Source organism: Taudactylus pleione, unplaced genomic scaffold, assembly GCF_031769625.1.
Source record: "Taudactylus pleione unplaced genomic scaffold, aTauple2 ptg000114l, whole genome shotgun sequence".
NCBI lineage: Eukaryota > Metazoa > Chordata > Amphibia > Anura > Myobatrachidae > Taudactylus > Taudactylus pleione.
This window is the reverse complement of record NW_028284516.1, coordinates 28551301-28571613: the sequence shown is the minus strand read 5'-3', so window position 1 is coordinate 28571613 and position 20313 is coordinate 28551301.

The following is a 20313-nucleotide window of genomic DNA, read 5'->3' as shown; positions in this document are numbered from 1 at the left end:
GGGGAGGTGAGCGTGAACTGCTGGCAATACTCTCCACAACGCTACCTTGCCGCACGTGCGTGCCATTTTGCGGCTTGCCGTTATGGCAATTTAGCGTCGCGGATGTATTCTCTGGCAATGTGCTTGCGACGCTAGTTTGAGTTACTTGCACATTTTTAAGCCATGCATCCCCTTCATGCTGCCACAATTTTAAACATTCATAATATTTAACCTTTTTCTCTCGGGAGCGCATCACACTGATGTGATCCCGGACATTATCTAATTCATCTTTATCAAAACTACCAATTCTGGGAAATGGTCTAACACTCTTCATCGTCATCTTAAACCATATTGTGACCGGACGCCTTTCGCCTAGGCCGTCCCTGGTCACGGGTTAGCGCTTTTGGACTCCTACTCACCGTCAGTGACCGTCTGTCACTGACTCCGCCCACTGCGCCGTGGGTGTGTAATGATGCTGCCACCACCAAACTCTACCGTCGGCGTTTGGAACCGCTTTTTAGGTACCCTCAGGCTTCTGCCTAGGCACCTGGAACCACTTCTGCTGCGTATGCGTTTGACTAACTGCGGACACACCTCCTGTTTGGTGTCGGCTGAATCCTCCTGATCCCTCGCAATGGACCAGGTCTGCACGGTAGCTTGGCAGAGAGCTTGAACTTGGAGACACGGAGCTCTTACCCAGAACAGCAGGAGAACGGAATAGCGTTTTGGCGCAATTCTGTTGGTCGCAGGATTGAGTCAATTGAAGTAAAGGCAAACGGTGTTTATTTGCTCAATGTCTTAAAGAAGACCCTCCCTTCCGTCTGAAGGGGAATATCACACAGAAATCAAACAGCAATTCTCCACAAAGGATCTCCAAAGATGTACCACATACAGGAATCTTATCAGCAGCTCTTCTCCTCAAAGAAGTTACAGGGTTGTACCTATACAGGGCTCACAGTCCCTCTTTTTATGTCATTCTTACACACAACATCACAGGGGGGCAAATCCACCCTGTGTTCCTTCTAGCCAATCAGGCTATCTCAGAAAACATAAATAAATCCATCTTACATTTCACAGAAATTAAATCAATTTCCTTGATACCACCCAAAAACATTTGGTTTCCTAAGCACAAACAGCTTGTCTTTTACAACTATGCTTGGTATCGTATAGACACACAGGAGTCTCCCTAGCCCGCATTTCAAAGGAAAGGCTTCTTCAGTCACCACCTAACCCTCCACTGCCAGGCTAGGGTAATTACCATATCCATCCCTAGGTGAGGATGTCTAACGAGCAGTTTGTCTGCAAAGGTCAGGACATGTTACATTTCTATAAGTGCATTTAAACCCATATTATATACATGTAAAACATTAAAAACCACACTTATCAACACTCAGCGCGTAGCGCAGGGTATACATTTACAGTGGGCGCCTGGCGCCTTTCTGTCCTTTTGAAAATGGCGACACAGCACGGGGGTTAACCCCTTCAGTGCTGTGGCAGCCATTAACCCCGTGTGGCCTGCCTCCGGCCACACTTCTCCCCCCCCTCAAGCGGGCCACCAGAGTGCCATGTCCCAACGATTTGGCTCCTGGTCCGCAGTCTCTTGGGGGGTTCAGGGAAGCTACCTGGGGGGCTTCGGCTCCGGCCTTGACAGTTTATCCATATTGCAGTGGGCCTTTCCTTGTCGGTGCACATAGTGTTGAAGGTGGTCCAATGCCCAAACAACTGCCAACCACTGTGTTCCAATTGTGGCATACCCCACCTCCCACCGTAGCAATATCCTGCTCAAACAAGCCAAAGGGTGCTCCTGCCCATATGGCTCCTCCTGGCTCTGTACTGCTCCCAGTCCGTGCAATGATGCATTAGTTCGTGCCACAATGTCCTGGCGCCCGAAATTGCGCCATCTGCACTGGAGCTGGTATCAGAGCCTCCTTCAATGACTGGAATGCCAACTCACAAGCGGGGATCCAGTCCACTGACTTGGGGAGTCCCTCCCTGGTCAACTCTGTAAGGGATGTCACTACAGTACTAAAGTCAGGGACAACTCGTCCGTAGGGCCTTACAGTTTCTAAGGTCAGTACCTGTCTTGGGGTTGTGGGCCAGGGAGAGTTTCTGGTTGCCTCCACCCCCACTGGTCTGGGCCTACCACTGTATCCCCCCACACTATACCCTGGGCACTGCACCTCTGTCATCTCCACCTGGCATCTGTCTGTACTACCTGTCAGACCTGCCGTACCATCCTCCTCCAACGACCTATGACTAGGGGAACCTACCCTGTCACCTAGGCCTTTTCTCACCACCTTGTCCGCTACCTGTTCCACGGTGATGACGGGCAGATCACCAGCCTCTGAACTCCGTGTGGAATCCACCACGGGTAGGCTGCATGTCATTCCCGATCTACTTGACACAAGCAGGGGACCTTGCTCCCTAACTGGCCTATCCCCTTCTACCCTCCTGGCTACCCTGTATCTTAACCCTCCCCACCAGGTCACACTCACTGCCGCTATCCCTGAAAGGCCACTGCCAGCTTGGCACGATATGCCTTCCAGATATGGATCAGCAAGCTGAGCTTCCCTGAACTTCTGCCGGTGGCCCTCACTTCCTTCTAAGTAGGGACAGTCTACAGGGGGATATGGGTTGGGATCGCTAGGGTCAGTCTGGTTGAGGTAAGTCAAAGGGAAGTCAATCTGGTCACTCTTACTCACTGCTGGTGTCGGCAAACCACTAGGGACAGGAGCATCACTGGGCACCCTCACAGGATCCAACGAGCCGGAACCAACATCCTCTGGGTTGCGAGGGGACGTAGGCATACCAGAGGCAAAAGGCATGCTGGGTAGATGTGCTGATCTAGCCGCTGTAATCTTTTCCTCTGGGCTGGTTGATGCTGTGGTAAGCTGCGCTGGCAGTTGTCTAGCCGCTGTAGTCTTTTCATCTGGGCTGGGCTGTTCTGGTGCAGTTGATGTAGACTGTGATCCGGAAACTTGACTCCGGGCGATGGTGTCGGCAAACGTGGTAACGATTCCACCACCAAGGTCATTCCCCAGGACCACATCAGTTGGAAGGCCATCCATGACGGCAACATCCCTCAACTCTGGGCCAGCTCCCCAGTCCAGGTAGACTCTCGCCACAGGTACCTCTCACTCCATTCCGCCTGCCACGGTTACTTTGGCAGTGCGTCCTGGCAGTACTGTGGCAGGATCAATTAGGCAGGGGCTCACAACAGTGATTGAGGCCCCAGAGTCTCTTAATCCTTGTCCCTGCAGGGGCCCCACTTGGACCATCTGCAGGTGCTGCCACATATTTTGGGGTGGCCCCTTGGCCATGCAGGTGACTCTCTCCATAGAGTCCACCTGATTCTCCCCACACTCCATTGGACTGGCTGGAGTAGGAACAGTCTCTTTGGGCTCACCTCCCCCGGTCAGGCTAGCAAGCCGGGCTCCAGCACTCGGATTTGGGGCACGAGTCTGGGGTGCTTGAGGTGTGGGACAGTTCATCCTCAGATGCCCGATTTTCCCACAGTCAAAACACTTCTTGTCCAGTCGGGGCACCGGTGGTCTCTGATGATTTGCAGGGACAGGGCGGGGCGATTGCTGGCCAAGAACACCCGGATTGGAGGATGCCCGCTTTGGGGGGTGATGAGCAGAAGAGGGGTGTTCCCCTGGTTGTACAGTCCATTGGGGTCTGCTGCTAGTCGGGCGCTTCTGCCCTTGTGGCCGAATTGCCACATACTTGTCTGCTAACTGGGCCGCCATCTTCAAGCTGGATGGCTCCCGGTCTAGCACCCACTCCTTCATCTCTGGGGCGCACCTGCAATAGAACTGCTCTTGACATAGCAGATCAATCAGTGCATCCCAGGTAGTGGCACCAGATCCCTTCACCCACTTCACCACGTACTGCCTCAGCTGGGTGGCGAACTGCTCATGGGTGCTGGTAGGGTTCTTGGGCAAGTCCCGGAACTTTTTCCTGTAGGACTCAGGAGTGACAAAGTATTGCTGTAGGAGGGCCCTTACGACTACATCATAGTCACCACAGTCCTCGGTGGCCACTCCTCGATAGGCCTCCAGGGCCTCTCCGTGCAGTGTGGGCACCAGGTGTCTGACTCACTCCTGCTTGGGTAAATTGTGTAGTTTACAAGTCCTTTCAAATACTTGCAAATGTCCATCAATGTCCCCATTGCTGTCTGCAAACTTGGCAAACTGTATACGTCCTGACCTGGGTACAGCAGTCTGCAACGGTGCTTGGGGTACCACGGGCCGTGGTGCCCGCTCGTCATGCCACATCCGAATGATGAGCATACGTTCTTGTTCTGTTGCCTTTTCTCCCAATTCCGCTAGCCGCTCCACTAGGGTATCCATTCGTTGGGATCACTGCCATGCTGGGGAATGCTGAGAAACATAACTGCTGTGAGAGGGGGCGGGACATGTTGCTCTCACCATGTTCTGAGGGGCGCCCATTGTTACGCTGGCCGCACTTTCCACCTCCGTCTGATGCAACTCCTCCCAGCCCCTGAGTGCCTTCCTCATGTCGCTTGTGGTTGCACTGTAAGGGAGTGGAATGCCCTTTTCCTGGCACACCATCTCAAGATCATTCTTGGACGTTCCACTGTAATCAGCCATCCTGTGCGTTCTCCTTATCTGCAGTTACTCCTCTCCTGAGTAACTCGGCTTCTCTCGTCGGGTGACCGAAAAGCCGCCTGGGATTATCCCACCGCTATGCCACCAGATGTGACCGGACGCCTTTCGCCTAGGCCGTCCCTGGTCACGGGTTAGCGCTTTTGGACTCTCACTCACCGTCAGTGACCACCTGTCACTGACTCCACCCACTGCGCTGTGGGAGTGTAACGATGCTGCCACCACCAAACTCTACCATCGGCGTTTGGAACCGCTTTTTAGGTACCCTCAGGCTTCTGCCTAGGCACCTGGAACCACTTCTGCTGCGTATGCGTTTGACTAACTGCGGACACACCTCCTGTTTGGTGTTGGCTGAATCCTCCTGATCCCTCGCAATGGACCAGGTCTGCACGGTAGCTTGGCAGAGAGCTTGAACTTGGAGACACGGAGCTCTTACCCAGAACAGCAGGAGAACGGAATAGCATTTTGGCGCAATTCTGTTGGTCGCAGGATTGAGTCAATTGAAGTAAAGGCAAACGGTGTTTATTTGCTCAATGTCTTTAAAGAAGACCCTCCCTTCCGTCTGAAGGGGAATGTCACACAGAAATCAAACAGCAATTCTCCACAAAGGATTTCCAAAGATGTACCACATACAGGAATCTTATCAGCAGCTCTTCTCCTCAAAGAAGTTACAGGGTTGTACCTATACAGGGCTCACAGTCCCTCTTTTTATGTCATTCTTACACACAACATCACAGGGGGACAAATCCATCCTGTGTTCCTTCTAGCCAATCAGGCTATCTCAGAAAACATAAATAAATACGTCTTACATTTCACAGAAAGTAAATCAATTTCCTTGATACCACCCAAAAACATTTGGTTTCCTAAGCATAAACAGCTTGTCTTTTACAACTATGCTTGGTATCGTATAGACACACAGGAGTCTCCCTAGCCCGCATTTCAAAGGAAAGGCTTCTTCAGTCACCACCTAACCCTCCACTGCCAGGCTAGGGTAATTACCATATCCATCCCTAGGTGAAGATGTCTAACGAGCAGTTTGTCTGCAAAGGTCAGGACATGTTACATTTCTATAAGTGCATTTAAACCCATAATATATACATGTAAAACATTAAAAACCACACTTATTAACACTCAGCGCGTAGCGCAGGGTATACATTTACAGTGGGCGCCTGGCGCCTTTTTGTCCTTTTAAAAATGGCGGCACAGCACGGGGGTTAACCCCTTCAGTGCTGTGGCAGCCATTAACCCCATGTGGCCAGCCTCCGGCCACACATACATCACAATACCTTATTGCATAAGTACCGTACTTAGTATGCATAATACGAAAAGGCCGATCCGATCGGCGCCTCCATTAGCAGCACATCATTGTTTAACATCTCTACTGTTTGTGCGGCTCCCATTCTGAGACAAAATCCTACGCTTTTCAATAAGGATTTAAACTGGTGAAAGACAATCAAGATACTTTCACTTACCTGTGGACGATTTAAGTCGGCAGCGCCCACACACCTGGATAAGATTTGAAAAAGGCAACTTCCACACCCAGATAAGATTTAGTAAGGCAACTTCCACACCTATGGAAGTTTGTATGTCGGCTACTTCCACGCACCTCTCTACAACAAAGACAACCTGTACACCTGCTACTGTGTATAGAACGATAAGCTACTTACCGAGTGGCTAGACTAACCCTTGCACCTAGCCCTTAAGGATCATACGATAAAGACTTCAGAAATGGAATCTGTGGTTCCAAAGCACAAGTATTATTCAAGTAAAAGTACAGTCAGTTACACGCTATTGATTCAGACACAATTCGGCGCAAAGGAATTATACAGACCCAAGTACAGTATACATACGCAGCGCTTCCGGACCAGATGTTAGGCATCAGCAAGAAACCCCTCGTCAACCACCATTCAGCATGAAGACTAAAAGCCCAGTGTTGGAGCACCCATATTTATACCCCCCAGGAATAGACAAAACAATAGAGACGTTTGTTGCTGATGCCATTGGTTCCAAAGGGGGATACATCTGTTACAGAGCGTTTAACAGGCTGATTCAAATAGACCCAACCTAGTCTCTAACAACTGGGGGTCTCTGGATTCCCGCCTCATGCAACATCCTAACAGTTACCTGTGGACGATTTAAGTTGGCAGCGCCCACACACCTGGATAAGATTTGAAAAAGGCAACTTCCACACCCAGATAAGATTTAGTAAGGCCACTTCCACACCTATGGAAGTTTGTATGTCGGCTACTTCCACGCACCTCTCTACAACAAAGACAACATGTACACCTGCTACTGTGTATAGAACGATAAGCTACTTACCAAGCGGCTAGACTAACCCTTGCCCCTAGCCCTTAAGGATCATACGATACCTTTAACTGTAGGGAACAAGTTACCCCTACCAACACATACTCACTGTTACACACTTTTTCCTGCACAGAAAAATACACGTTAACCCAGATATTGATAATAATTGAAAAATTTAAACCTCAACAGCTTTATTTAAACACGTGGCAGCACGACCGGAAGTACGTATATGCTATTGTGCGACCAGTCGCATACACAATAATGCGACTACCACACAACCGTATGACAAATTTTTTTAGCAGCGTGTGCAAAAGTGCATCTTTGCTGTGTGCAAAACTGCGACTCAGCCACGTACTCAATACTGCGGCACCCCTTTAAACGTTAGGTTCTATCAACAAAGGACAACAAACTTTTTCCTCTCTTGTCCCTGGATTCTAGTCAGCTTCCTTGGCTCACACGAAAACGGATAGCGATCTTTCAGCACAAAGCTGTTGCAGGTAAACCATGCATGTGGCCACTCCACCCTTTGCTGAGATATCGATAGCCGTATGTGCCGTGTGAGCAGGTAAGTGACTTCACTATGAGCCCCCAACTAACGATACTGGATTAGAACCTCTATATACCCATGCTTATACCTTCTAATATCCTACCTATAAACCTCTAAGGATGACGCTAATTTGTACGCATGTACGCAGTCATACAGTAAATAAAGACTTCAGACCTGGAATCTGTGGTTCCAAAGCACAAGTATTATTCAAATAAAAGTACAGTCAGTTACAAGCTATTGATCCAGACACAATTCGGCGCAAAGGAATTATACAGACCCAAGTACAGTATACATACGCAGCGCTTCCGGACCAGATGTTAGGCATCAGCAAGAAACCCCTCGTCAACCAGCATTCAGCACGAAGACTAAAAGCCCAGTGTTGGAGCATCCATATTTATACCCCCCAGGAATAGACAAAACAATAGAGATGTTTGTTGCTGATGCCATTGGTTCCCAAGGGGGATACAACTGTTACAGAGCGTTTAACAGGCTGATTCAAATAGACCCAACCTAGCCTCTAACAACTGGGGGTCTCTGGATTCCCACCTCATGCAACATCCTAACAGTTGTTCATATAATATACATTTTGTTGCTTGAAGTCTCTGCGGTCCATAAGTTGAGAATGCATGATGCGATCTACACACCGATGAAACCGGAATACTGTGGAAAGAGTACGCATCAGTACAATACCAAACACGGCTTACTTATCATGTATAAAACCTTAGTTACCAAATAATCTTTATTTCACAGCATTTATACTAAATGAACGAACTTAAATCTTATCCCTTAAAGCTTATGGAACCTTGTATGTGGATATGTAATGTGTGAGTATACGGGGTGTGATATAAAGACGCTAGTTAACTGGGGACAGATGCATGCGCATTTAGCTATTAAACAGCGTTTTCATATAGAATCTTATACGTTTGCTAATATGCGACTAGTTAACAGCGCAATTGTGCGTATTAATGTGTATATGAGAAATGATGAAAGATGCAATCGCATGGTGCTAATAGTAATATCGCCATATGTACTTAATTGTGAGTTTATCTAAAATGGGCGGCCATTTGCAAAATGGCGTCTTGCGATCTCATTTCCAAGATGGCGTCTTGCGGCCAGTCGCAAGATGGAATTGCCGCGATTCAATTTTAAACTGATCTTGTCTCATTCCCCCCTATGCAGTGCCCCCAGTAGTGCCCCTTATACATTGCCCCCAGTTGTGGTCCCCCCTATGCAGTGCCCCCAGTAGTGGCCCCCCCTATGCAGTTCCCCCAGTAGTGGTCCCCCCGATGCAGTGCCCTCAGTAGTGCCCCTTATATAGTGCCCCCAGTAGTATTCCCCCCTATGCAGTTCCCCCAGTAGTTCCCCTTAAATAGTGCCCACAGTAGTAGTCCTCCCTATGCAGTGCCCCCGTAGTGCCCCTTATATAGTGCCCTCAGTAGTAGTCCCCCCTATGTAGTGCCCCCAGTAGTGGTCTGCCCAATGTAGTGCCCCCAGTAATGCCCCTTATATAGTTCCCCCAGTAGTAGTGCCCCTCCTATGCAGTGCCAGTGCCCCTTACATATATAGGACAAAGACACACACAAAAAAACCTGCGTACCTGAATCCCCGCTCCTGTGCCCATGCTGTCCGCTCCTCCGTCCTCCCGGCCCGCTCTGCACTATGGGAGAGATGTCATGATGTGAGCAGCTGTGGCAGCTATAGCCAAGCCAGGCTGGAGCCTGTGATATACAGTCAGAGGAGTCACTAGGGTTGGTGTCACCCGGTGCTGTAATGCACGGTGACACCCCCCTCCACAAAAAAAAGTCGGGGCAAAGGTGCGCAGCTCCGCGAACTCTGCCCCCTTACCAGTCTAGCAGTCACACTGTGCTCCTCCCAGAATGCAAGGCACACCCGGCGGGCGTGATGATGCCACGCCCGATATTCTAGGTAGCAGTGCTTAAATTGGTCCTTGAGACGTGGTGGAAGACCCCCTCCCCCCTCTCCCCCGACAATTTATCAAAAAAAGGACAGCGTGCGCCTAAGGCCTGTGCCACAAAAAAGGGGCGTGATCTCGAAAGAAAGGGGCATGGTCACACAATACTATCCCCAATTCAAATTATGTCACACAGTAGCACAATCGTATCCACATTACACCGCACATAGTGCTCCTGAGTCACATTACACCATCAAGTAGTGTCCCTTATTTATGTTCTGGCACACAGTAGTGCCCATTTTACACAACACCCACATTATTGACACTTATACACAATGCCAACAGTAGTAGTGCCCCTTATACAATGCCCACAGTAGTAGTGCCCCTTATTCAATGCCACCTGTAGTAGTGCCCCTTATGCAATGCCCCCTGTAGCTGTGCCCATTATGCAGTTCCCCCTTTAGTAGTGCCCCCTATAGTTGTGCCCAATATGCAATGCCCCCTGTATTAGAGCCCATTATGCAATGCCCCCTGTATTATAGCCCTTTATGCAATGCCTCCTGTATTAGAGCCCCTTACGCTGTGCCCCCAGTAGTGCCCCCTTATGCAGTGCCATCAGTAGTGCCCCTTATACAATACCCCCAGTAGCTACTCTTATGCAGTGCCCCTTATACAATACCCCCAGTAGTGCCCCTTATGCAGTGCCCTTATACAGTACCCCCAGTAGTGCTCTTATGCAATACCTCCAGTAGTGCCTCCAGACAGTAGTGCCCCCTTATACAGTACCCCCAGTAGTGCCCTTATGCAATACCTCCAGTAGTGCCCCCTTATACAGTACCCCTAGTAGTGCTCTTATGCAGTGCCCCTTATACAATACTCCCAGTAGTGCCCCTTATAGACTATCCCAGGAGCTCCCCTTATGCAGTGCCCCCAGTAGTGCCCTTTTACTGTGCCCCCTTTACATTACCCCCAGTAGTGCCCCATATGATGTGCCCCCAGTAGTGCCCTTATACTGTGCCCTCTATAAAGTACCCCCAGTAGTGCCCCTATGCAGTAGCCCCAGAATGCCCCCAATAATGCCCCGTATGCTATGCCCCCTCCACTGTGCATTACTACTTACCTTTCTTGAAGATGTCCAGGCTGGTTTGCAGTGAGGTGTCCGGCGCGCTCCTCGTCTTCTCGGCTTGCCGCATGCTTGATGACGTCACCGCGACCGGCGTCCGGAGCCACACACAGGCACAGAGAGATACTCTGTGCTTTGTGCCTATGTGTGGCTCTGGACGCCGGCTGCGGTGAGGGAATGAAGTGATCCCCGGCTGCGGCGGCGTTCAAGGCCATGATCGGCGGTGGTGCCGGGGAAGGGGGCAGACGTCTCTGTGGATGGGGTGCAGCCCACGGGTGTGTGTGCTGCTGTTTTTGGTGTCACCCCCTTGAAGGGTGACACCCGTTGCGGGCCGCACCCCCCGCACCCCCCTTGTGACGCCACTGTATACAGTACCTGTGGGAGACAGGACTGGAGAGACTTCGAGAAACTTTATATTTGCAGATTAGCTGCCCAAGGATAGTGAGGGCTCAAGAAGTGGGATAGTTGCTCTGAGTGAGGACTAGGGGGTATATTTACTAAAGTGCAGGCTTTTAGAAGTGGAGTTATTGCCCATAGCAAGCTATCAGATTCTAGTTATCTTCTAGAAGGTGCTAGATAATGATAAGTAGAATCTGATTGGTTGCTATGAGCAACATCTCCCCTTCTAAAAACCCGCTCTTTAGTAAATATACTCCTGAGTTTATTGTTTTGTTTTCTGTTTGATGCACGCAGATGCAAGTAAAGCAAAATGGTCATTTACTTAAACTTGGAAAGCTGTGTGTGGACCTTCATTCGAGCACCTAACACTGCACCACTGATGGGTTCTGGACTATAGATAGACAGTAAAAAGGTCGACAATATCTAGATAGACGCTAGGGAGTAAAAGTAATAGTTGCGAATTTGTTAAAAATGCAAATTTAGCGCTAAACTCGCATTTTTTACTCATACGCAAATGTTATAGGGTGCGACTAAAGTAAAACTCACATTTTTGGGGATATACTATAACTCGCAAAAAACATCTTGCATCCAGATGCTTTGCTATTCTCTAGATAGAACAATGTAATAGAGTGCAAGCGCTTCACACATATTAATGCCTGAGAACTCGCAAAAACAATAGACCAGCTTCAGGATAGCGAGTATATCCTGAGCAGGTCAGAGTAACACAGAAACATGAGATACGTGCATGTTTCTGTGTGTACATATGAAAAGACATGCACCCTCTCCCCAGAAACATAACTTGCCCCGGGCTCTGTACAGCCTGTGCTGGTTTTTAAAATAAAGGGGCCAAAATGCGTAGGGGGCCCCTTTATTTTAAGTACCAGCACAGGGCTTTTTAACACACAAACAGAAGCCTTCATGGATCTCAGTGATCTGTGAAGGCTTTTGTATAACTCGCACCTTTTAATGCTAATCACATTAAAAGGTGTGAGTTTACATAGGGAAATACTCGCACAGATTCGCATAGTGTAGTAGCCTCGAGCTCAAAAGTTCGCAGGCTATTACATTTGCAAGTCCCGGCACTAACTCACGCCTTCAAAAGATGTGAGAAGGTGCGAATTGTTTTTTACTAAAAGTCGAACCCTATTACATTTATCCCCAGATGTTAGACAGTCAATAGGTCGACAGGGACAAAAGGTCGACCACTAAAGGTCGACAGGTACAAATTGTCGACACGGAAATGGTTGACACATTTTTTTTTTCTAATCTATATCCTAACCCTCCCTCCTGGTGCCTAACCCTAATCGTCAAGGTAGGTGCCTGACCCTAAATGTCTATTCTAGTGCCAAACCCTAACCCTTCAGTAAGTGCCTAACTCTAACCCTCCCTTTTGGTGCCTAACCATCGGGGCACATGCCTAATCTTAACTGTCTGGGTAAATGCCTAGCCCCAACCCTCCGGTAAATGCCTAACCCTAAAAAAAGAAAAATGATGTGTCGACCATTTTGTGTTGACCATTTGCACCTGGCGACCTTCTTACACATTGACCTTTATCGTGTCGACCTTTGTCCCCGTCGACCGTGTGTCCCAGTTGACCTATTGACTGTCTAACATCTTGTGTCTATCTAGACACTGTCAACCAGTTTACTGTCTATCTGTTAATCCACACCCAACACTGACACCCCTCTACCTAGCTAATTACCCCAGATATATCACATATGGTGGAGAATGCGTGCACAGTCTACACAAGAGAAGATGAATTACAACCAATGGAATCATGGATGTTTATTTCACAGCATAACGGAGACAAAACAGGATTCACCTGCGGGTGGTGAGTGAATAAATTGTTGGAGTATTGTCTGCTATCTGCAAATTGTCTGCATAGTCTATCTGCAAATTGTCTGCATATATGGAAAACCGTTATGACATGATGACAAGTGCAAATGTTTGGGAATTGCCAGCTATGAAATATATATTGTGTCTGTAAAGAGAAATGTGCCAAGTTGCCAATGTGCCTCATTCGAACACCTAACACTGCACCACTGACATAACTCTACCGAGTTAATTACCCCAGATATATCACAGTATATATATATATATATATATATTACATATGTCACACTGTCTCCTCCGCTGCAATCCCCCGCTATACTGAGCGGCCTGAGCCCACAAGCAGCATATTGCAGCTGCAAGAACTGACAGACTCTGTAACTGGCCATTAACGGGCAATTTAACATTGTATATACTGTATACTGTTTGTTCCAATAGAGAAATACTATCCAAAGGAGGAATTCTACCTTTCGAAATAACGAACGTGGAACTATGAATAAGTCTGTATTATATACACTTAATTATATAAGTGCAACAGTCGTAGTACTGGACATTGTTGTATCAAATAGCAAGATACAGTACTATATGATACATTTTTAATTATTAATTTTTTTTTTATATATATGAAATATTCCTGAACTGTATGTGAGGTATAGTAAATGTTTATTGGTTGGTAAAGAGAAGCCTGGTATTTAATTAATCAATGAAGTATCCATATACAATTCTAATAAGCTTTATCAGTGTCAGCATCAGTGCAGTCCTTTCTCTAGCAAGATAGCAGGAGGCTCTGTAATGATGGACGGCTGAAGAGGAGCCTGACACAGAGAGAGGAACAGCAAGAACCTGAAAAGGAGTGCCCTGGAGAAGACAGAAGAAGCCCAGAGATGAAGAAAAAAGGTAGGTGCTGTATTCTAAATATTTTTACACAAGAAAGAAGATGCTGGGCTGAGGCTGGAGAGACATAAGGGGGGAATAAGGCTGCATGGGATGGGAGCACAGCACAATGGGGGAAAGGGAGCATAGCACAGCGATACCATGCCCCCTTCCGTGATGCCACACCCCTTTTCCGGATCCCACATGGGGGGGGGGGGGGGGGGCACCAGCCTAAATCTTGCCTAGCACTGGCTGGCAGTGGTAAGAAAACTCTTACCCACTTGTTTGCTAGTATGGGTCCTTTCTGCGCATGTGTGACCCATCACAGGGGTCTTTATTAATATCATGGTAGCTCTTAAAATGGGATGTAGTCGGCATCCTGGAGCACACAATGCCGGCAGTCAAAATCCGGAATCCTGACAACTGCGATCCCGTCGGTAAGTATTAGGGTTAGGCAATAGGGGGAGGGTTATGGTTGGGCTATGGGAGGGGAGGGTCAGGCTTTTGGGGGGAGGTTAGGGTTAGACTGCTGGAGGGGAGAGTTAGGCTGCAGGAAAGGTGGGTTAGGGTAAGGGTTAGGATACTTACCTACATACGTGGGGATTACGCTGCCGGGATTCTGGTGGCTGGCATTATCAGCACCAACCCCTTAAAATATATTTGCTATTCAGTACATACAGTATATACACATTTGCTTTATGTAGCAATTCAAGCTTCCATGTGGATGGACTTCACTCACCTGCCCTGCTCAGGAGAAGCTACAGAGGAGAAGCTGAGAGGCCAGAACACAACCTACTTTTACCTGTCCCTCTGGCTCTTCAGTATTGTGGAACTACAACACAGAGAGACTGATTCAGAGCCGCACGCAATCCACACACATAGCTGAGCGATTTGTTGCAACTGCAAACATGAAAGCCCCCAGGGTGCATCTGTGGGCATACACTATACAATTATCTGTCAGATATCTGTTCAATCTGGCTGGTTGGAATGAAAACCTGATTATGTATGAGAGCAAATGACAGTCGATCATATGATCTTAAAAACTGGAAAACAGACAAAAAACAAATTGGTTAAATTCGTGTGTTTTAACCAATTTGTCTGAACAACCATTTTTTGTCTGTTTTCCAGTGTTTGTGAGCAAATGAAGTATATACAAGTTGAGTCTACCATATCCATATATTCCGAAATACGGAATAATTTTGGCATGACTGAGATAATGAAACCTTTAATTTTTGATGGTTCAATGTACACAAACTTTGTCTAAGGCACAAATTATTAAAAATATGGTATAAAATGACCTTCAGGCTGTGTGTATAAGGTGTATATGAAACATAAATGAATTCATTTCTGTAAACAAACTTTGTTTGAGCAACAAAATTATTGAAAATATTGTATAAAATGACCTGCAGGCTGTATGTATAAGGTGTATATAACACATAAATGCATTCTACGTGTATATTGGGGTCCTAGTCCCAACATATTTCATTATGATATGCAAATATTCCAAAATACGGAATATTCCGTTATCCAAACTATCCCTAGTCCCAAGCATTTTGGATATGGGAGACTCAACCTGTAATTTGCTCCCATACATTACCAGGTTTTCATTCCACCCAGCCAGATTGGACAGATACCTGACAGATAATTGTATAGTGTATGCACATCATTACACAGAGTGTATGCCCAAAGGTGCTGTAGCGATTGGGACAGAAGTTTTAGAAATTTTGCAGAAAAGTGATGGGCGTACCTAGGAAGTTAATGGTGTGACCGATGGTGGTGTATAGTGACACACCAATCGGTATTACAGCGTACACGGACTCTAAAAGTGGGCATCTCAGTACTTGCACATTCGGCCGAACGGATGTAAACAAGGGACGCAGTTTGTAGTGGTATTTGCATATAGTCTCAGACAGGCAAACGCCAATAGATGCTGCTCTGTGGGCTTTTGTGTGCGACTCAGAATCACCCCATTAATGTCCGGCCAGAAAGCAAGCTGGAACATGTTGTTCCAAAATAGCTACAGAACCTTAGATGCACTGGTATACACCAATCCACAGAATACACTTTATTTATAAACAGTTATTTATATAGCGCATACATGTTCTGCAGCGCTTTACAGAGATTATTTGACTATTCATTTTAGTGCCCCCCCCCAGTGGAGCTTACAATATATATCCCTACAACATGCACACACAAACACATACACATTAGGGTTTTTTTTTTTTTCGTCAGGAGCCAATTAATTTAGCAGTATATTTTTGGATTATGGGAGGAAACCAGGGTACTTAGAGGAAACCCTCACAAGTACAGAGAGAATATACAAACATCACACAGTTAGGGCCATGGTGGGAATTGAACCCACAACCTCGGTGCTGTGAGGTAGTAATGCTAATCATTACACCAACCATGCTGTCTCTTAAAGTGGGGTTTGACGGGGTCCCAGACGCAGTGGAGGGGCTGGATCCTGAGGGGTCCCAGCTATCGCAGCACCGGGGACCGGTGGAAGCCTGGGGAAGGATGGAGAGTCTGGATACTGTAGGATCTAGACCCTGCCAGGCAACGGACGTGAGTGCAGCGGTGAGTACCTGCTATTGTCCCACATGAAGATTGGCGGCGACCCTGAATCTGTATAGTTTCAGGCCCTGTCAGTCACTGCGTTGCAGTTCAAAAAAGGCACTACGAGCAAGCCAATTGCGACACAAATACAAGATGGGCGAGACTTATATTAACCAGCACAAGGTGCCGGATCGGGGTCCATCGGCCTAGAAAAGAGCAGAGAAGAGCTCCTGCAGACTGAATCAGGCAGAAGTTCTGGGGACAGTGGCCATTACTAAGCTGTAAACAAGCCATCTCCCAGCAGATGAAGACAAAATAGTCGATGCCTGCTGGGGTTGGGGTCGGTGAAGCCATCGGAAGCCCTGGTACAGCAGTGTGCAAAGTAATAGAGCTTAAACAGGTCACTGCTCACCAGGGGAACATTGCCGAAGACATCAGAAGCCCTGGGGTTGTGAATGGTGCCACACTCGCTCAGAGGCAGCAGTGGCTACTGCCCTTCAGGTGAAGCCCTGAGGCAGTGGGGAGTAGCCCACCTCAGGTGAGTACAGTGCGGGTGATCGTGGCTGCATGGTTCAGACAAATAATAGAAAACTGGTACTGAGATTGTGACTGTTCATCCAGTGAAGTGGCAAGAGTGCATTCGGTAAGTAGATTTATGTCTGGTTGTTATCTCCCTCCCCCACACCTTCCCGAGTGATGTGAGGTAAGTGCCCAAATACACCTGCACTGCAACAGGCTGCACACTTACTGTATCCTCCCTCCACAGTACCTAAAGCCTCTTTACAAGATGGGCCACTACAGTGTGTTTGCCACACCCAAGCTGAAACTTTCTACACAGCCCCAGGGCCCATGTGTGAAACTCTGCTAACGAAGGGCACCACTTACCTGGTTACTAGTAGGTTTGGTGGCCAAATTGCAGGAGGTCTGCATGGCATCAGACAACATTTCCCAGAAGGCCCCCGAAGAAACGAGAGGCAGAAAGCTGGGAAACGCTCAAAAGTAACTGCATAGAGTAATAGGGAGGAGATGGTGATAGGCCTGAAATTGAGTTCCTAGGCGCTAATAGGAATGGACGGGGTGGAGCAGTGGGTGACTGAGCTGGAGAGCTGTAATGCCAATAACTACAATGAACAGCTTCTGAAGCGCAGATTGTGATAGTAGTGTGAAATAGCTTGTGCAAGTATAGGGCGTAATTCAGCAGTGCACACCGATGTTCGGGAATCTGTACATGTGCAGTATGGGTCTGTGATATTGGATGAATCAGCTTGTGCATCCTATTCACATCGCTTTGCAAATAAGACGCATTTGAAGGTAAAAAGTCACATGAAAGATGCTCGGCACTTTGGGCCGGTGCTACCATTAGGCATCCTTAGGCAGTCGCCTAAGGGCACCGGCCTCTGGAGGGCACTGCTGAGTCCACAAAAAAATAATGAAGGGCATAATTCATGGCTGAGTGGCATATAATGAATTTGTGGCACAGCTGTGTGGCATATTATGAAGGCATGGATGACTAGAATAGCTGTTTACTATTCAAGGAAGTAAGATGTATGTGGACACATCTGTAAGATCTGTAAGATATATTTATTTTTATTTTGTGAGATAGTTTGATTGGGTAAAGGACACAGGGTGCGTTTACCTCCTGTGGTACTGTGTGTAAGAAGAACAGGATAAAAAGGGGCCTGCAAGCCCAAAAGGGTAGATATTCTCTGAGTCTGAGAGGAGAATATTTCTGTACAGTGGCAGCTCCTACCCTCTTAGATGAGGGGGCTGCCACTGATGAGAAGGAGAGGGTATAGAAGAAAGACTTACCGGCTCCTATGTCCTGGCCGGGTCCCGACGCTTGTACAATGGATCTGACAGGCATCAGGACAGGCAAATACGCATATCACTGGCTTCTAAAGGGCTGCATTGTCTGCAGCCCCTAGGAACCGGGTAGGGCTGGCCGAAAGGCAGAGGAGCCCGGACTAATAGCAGCCCGGACTGGCAGTCCCAGGGGGAGGAGCCACCTCCTCACTGAGACTGCCTGTCGTGTATGTGACTGGCAGGTAGCGCTTCCAATTGGAAACCAATGCCAGACACAGAGTGTAGTGTAGTGTAGTGTGTGCAATCACGGACTGCACTGGCTCAATGAGGTGGCGGATTTTACAGGGGGGGCGTGGCTGCAGCCCCTAGGTAAAATCCAACACTGTTTCTGAAACATCTGTATGTTGTGAATGGTCCCTAGCACATTTAGTGACTTTTTGAGCAACTTGCCTTTAAGATGATGTATCTACTTGTATCCTGTGACAGAATAGCCCCATTCTCCTGCTGTTCTGGAATAAGCCCAGTGTCTCCAAGCTAAAGCCCTCTGCCAACTACCCTGCAGAGACTAGTCCATGGTGAGGGACCAGTGGAAGTTAGCCAACATCATCCAGTTATAGCTTGCTCAGTGCTAATCATGCCCTCGTCATGGGCTGGCCACATTCTCTTTAAAATCATGTATTTGGAAACCATGGAACATCTTCTTTAGAAAAAAAAACACATTCCCTTGACCTAAAGACCACTATATATTTCCAAACTCCAGTGACCTTCAGGGCTAAGAGTCAGTACCAGTCAAACATCCAGTGTTCAGGTAAATGACACTAGTCAACAGTGTCGAACTGGGGCAAGAAGGGCCCACCGGGGGAATGCAGTGGTAGAGGCCCATGATTAAGGGGTGTGACTAGCCTTCAGACGGGGTGTGACCAGCCAACACAGAAGCTTAGTTTGATTGGGTACAGAGTGCATTGCCTGGGCCTTGTTATAAAAAAAAGAAATATAGTAAACACTTATAGTGCATGCATAGTAATGTACCAGAATGGTAACTACAATGCACTGTAGTGAATACAGCATAATACTTAAAATCCCGGAAATGCAGTATAATGTAACATATGCACAGTCTGAAACCAGACTTGTAGAGGAGGGGACGTCCCCTCAGGCTTTGGGGCCGAGCGGGGATTTCCCCTGTACCCCTTTGGGCAGTACAACCCTGCTAGTCAATAGCAAGTTACAAAACAGGAAACAATGTTAATTTGTGCACTATCTTAAGCTGGATACACAATAAGATGGCCAACAATCATGCCAATGTCCAAGGACATGCTAGACATCGCATGATTGCCGCTACACACTACAGTGATTAATGAACAACGGAAAGATCCCTTGTTCCATCCTTTATTAACATACATTAGGTTGCATGTGAAATCGTCAGGTTTGATGTGCAGCACCATGGGTGCCCGCATACTGAGCGTACACACTGAGCGAGTGGAGAAATCATGTCAAGGTTGTTCTCTGTTTAACCAAGCATAGATTATTTGCGAAACGGCAAATTGACTCAACATCGCTCCAGTGTGTACCCAGCTTTAGTGTAACATGAAAAGATCTCTGCTCCACTGGTTGTGCAAAGAAGGGATTAATTAAGTAGCCAGTGGGATTCATAGGAGGTATAGTATAGATAAATACAGGTCTAGTTTAGATGCTTCCTGTAAATAAGGAGAGGGTGTTCATCCCTCGCTAGTTAGTGTCCCCTGAGGCCGGCTATTCCCTTGTGAGAAGAAATTCATGTATTCTGGTGTCTTATTATGCCTGTCAGTATGACATATCCTCTCTTACATATGATATGCCTTCATGTGGATTCAGATTAACTACAGAAACATTTACTAGCAGCGTGATCACTTGTCAAAAAGGTAGAGTTCATATAATGGCAGTAAAATGCTATCATGCGCTTATCATGAGTCCTCCCATCTCAAGTCACACAGGTGTTTTGTTTTTTGATGTGATGATGACCAATATTTGTCAAAGTCAGTATATAGTATCAATAATGTTACATATGGAAACTCTGCAGGGTCTGACCATTGTTATAACAAATCATATGAAGGATGAAGCATACATTTACACAGATCAATGATATACAAGGCTGAGATGGTGCAGACCTGAGACAGAGGTAGAGAGGACCCAATTCCAAGAGCTTACATTCAGTTCTTGCGCAAAATCAAACTTCACCTGTAAGAAAGCATAACCACGGTGACCAGGAAAGTAATGTATCCCAAAGTCCCATGTAGTAAAAATTAGGGGTGAGCGGGTTCGGATTTCTGAAATCCGAACCCCCCCGAGCCCCCCGATCCGAGGCCGATCCAAGTCAGGCTCA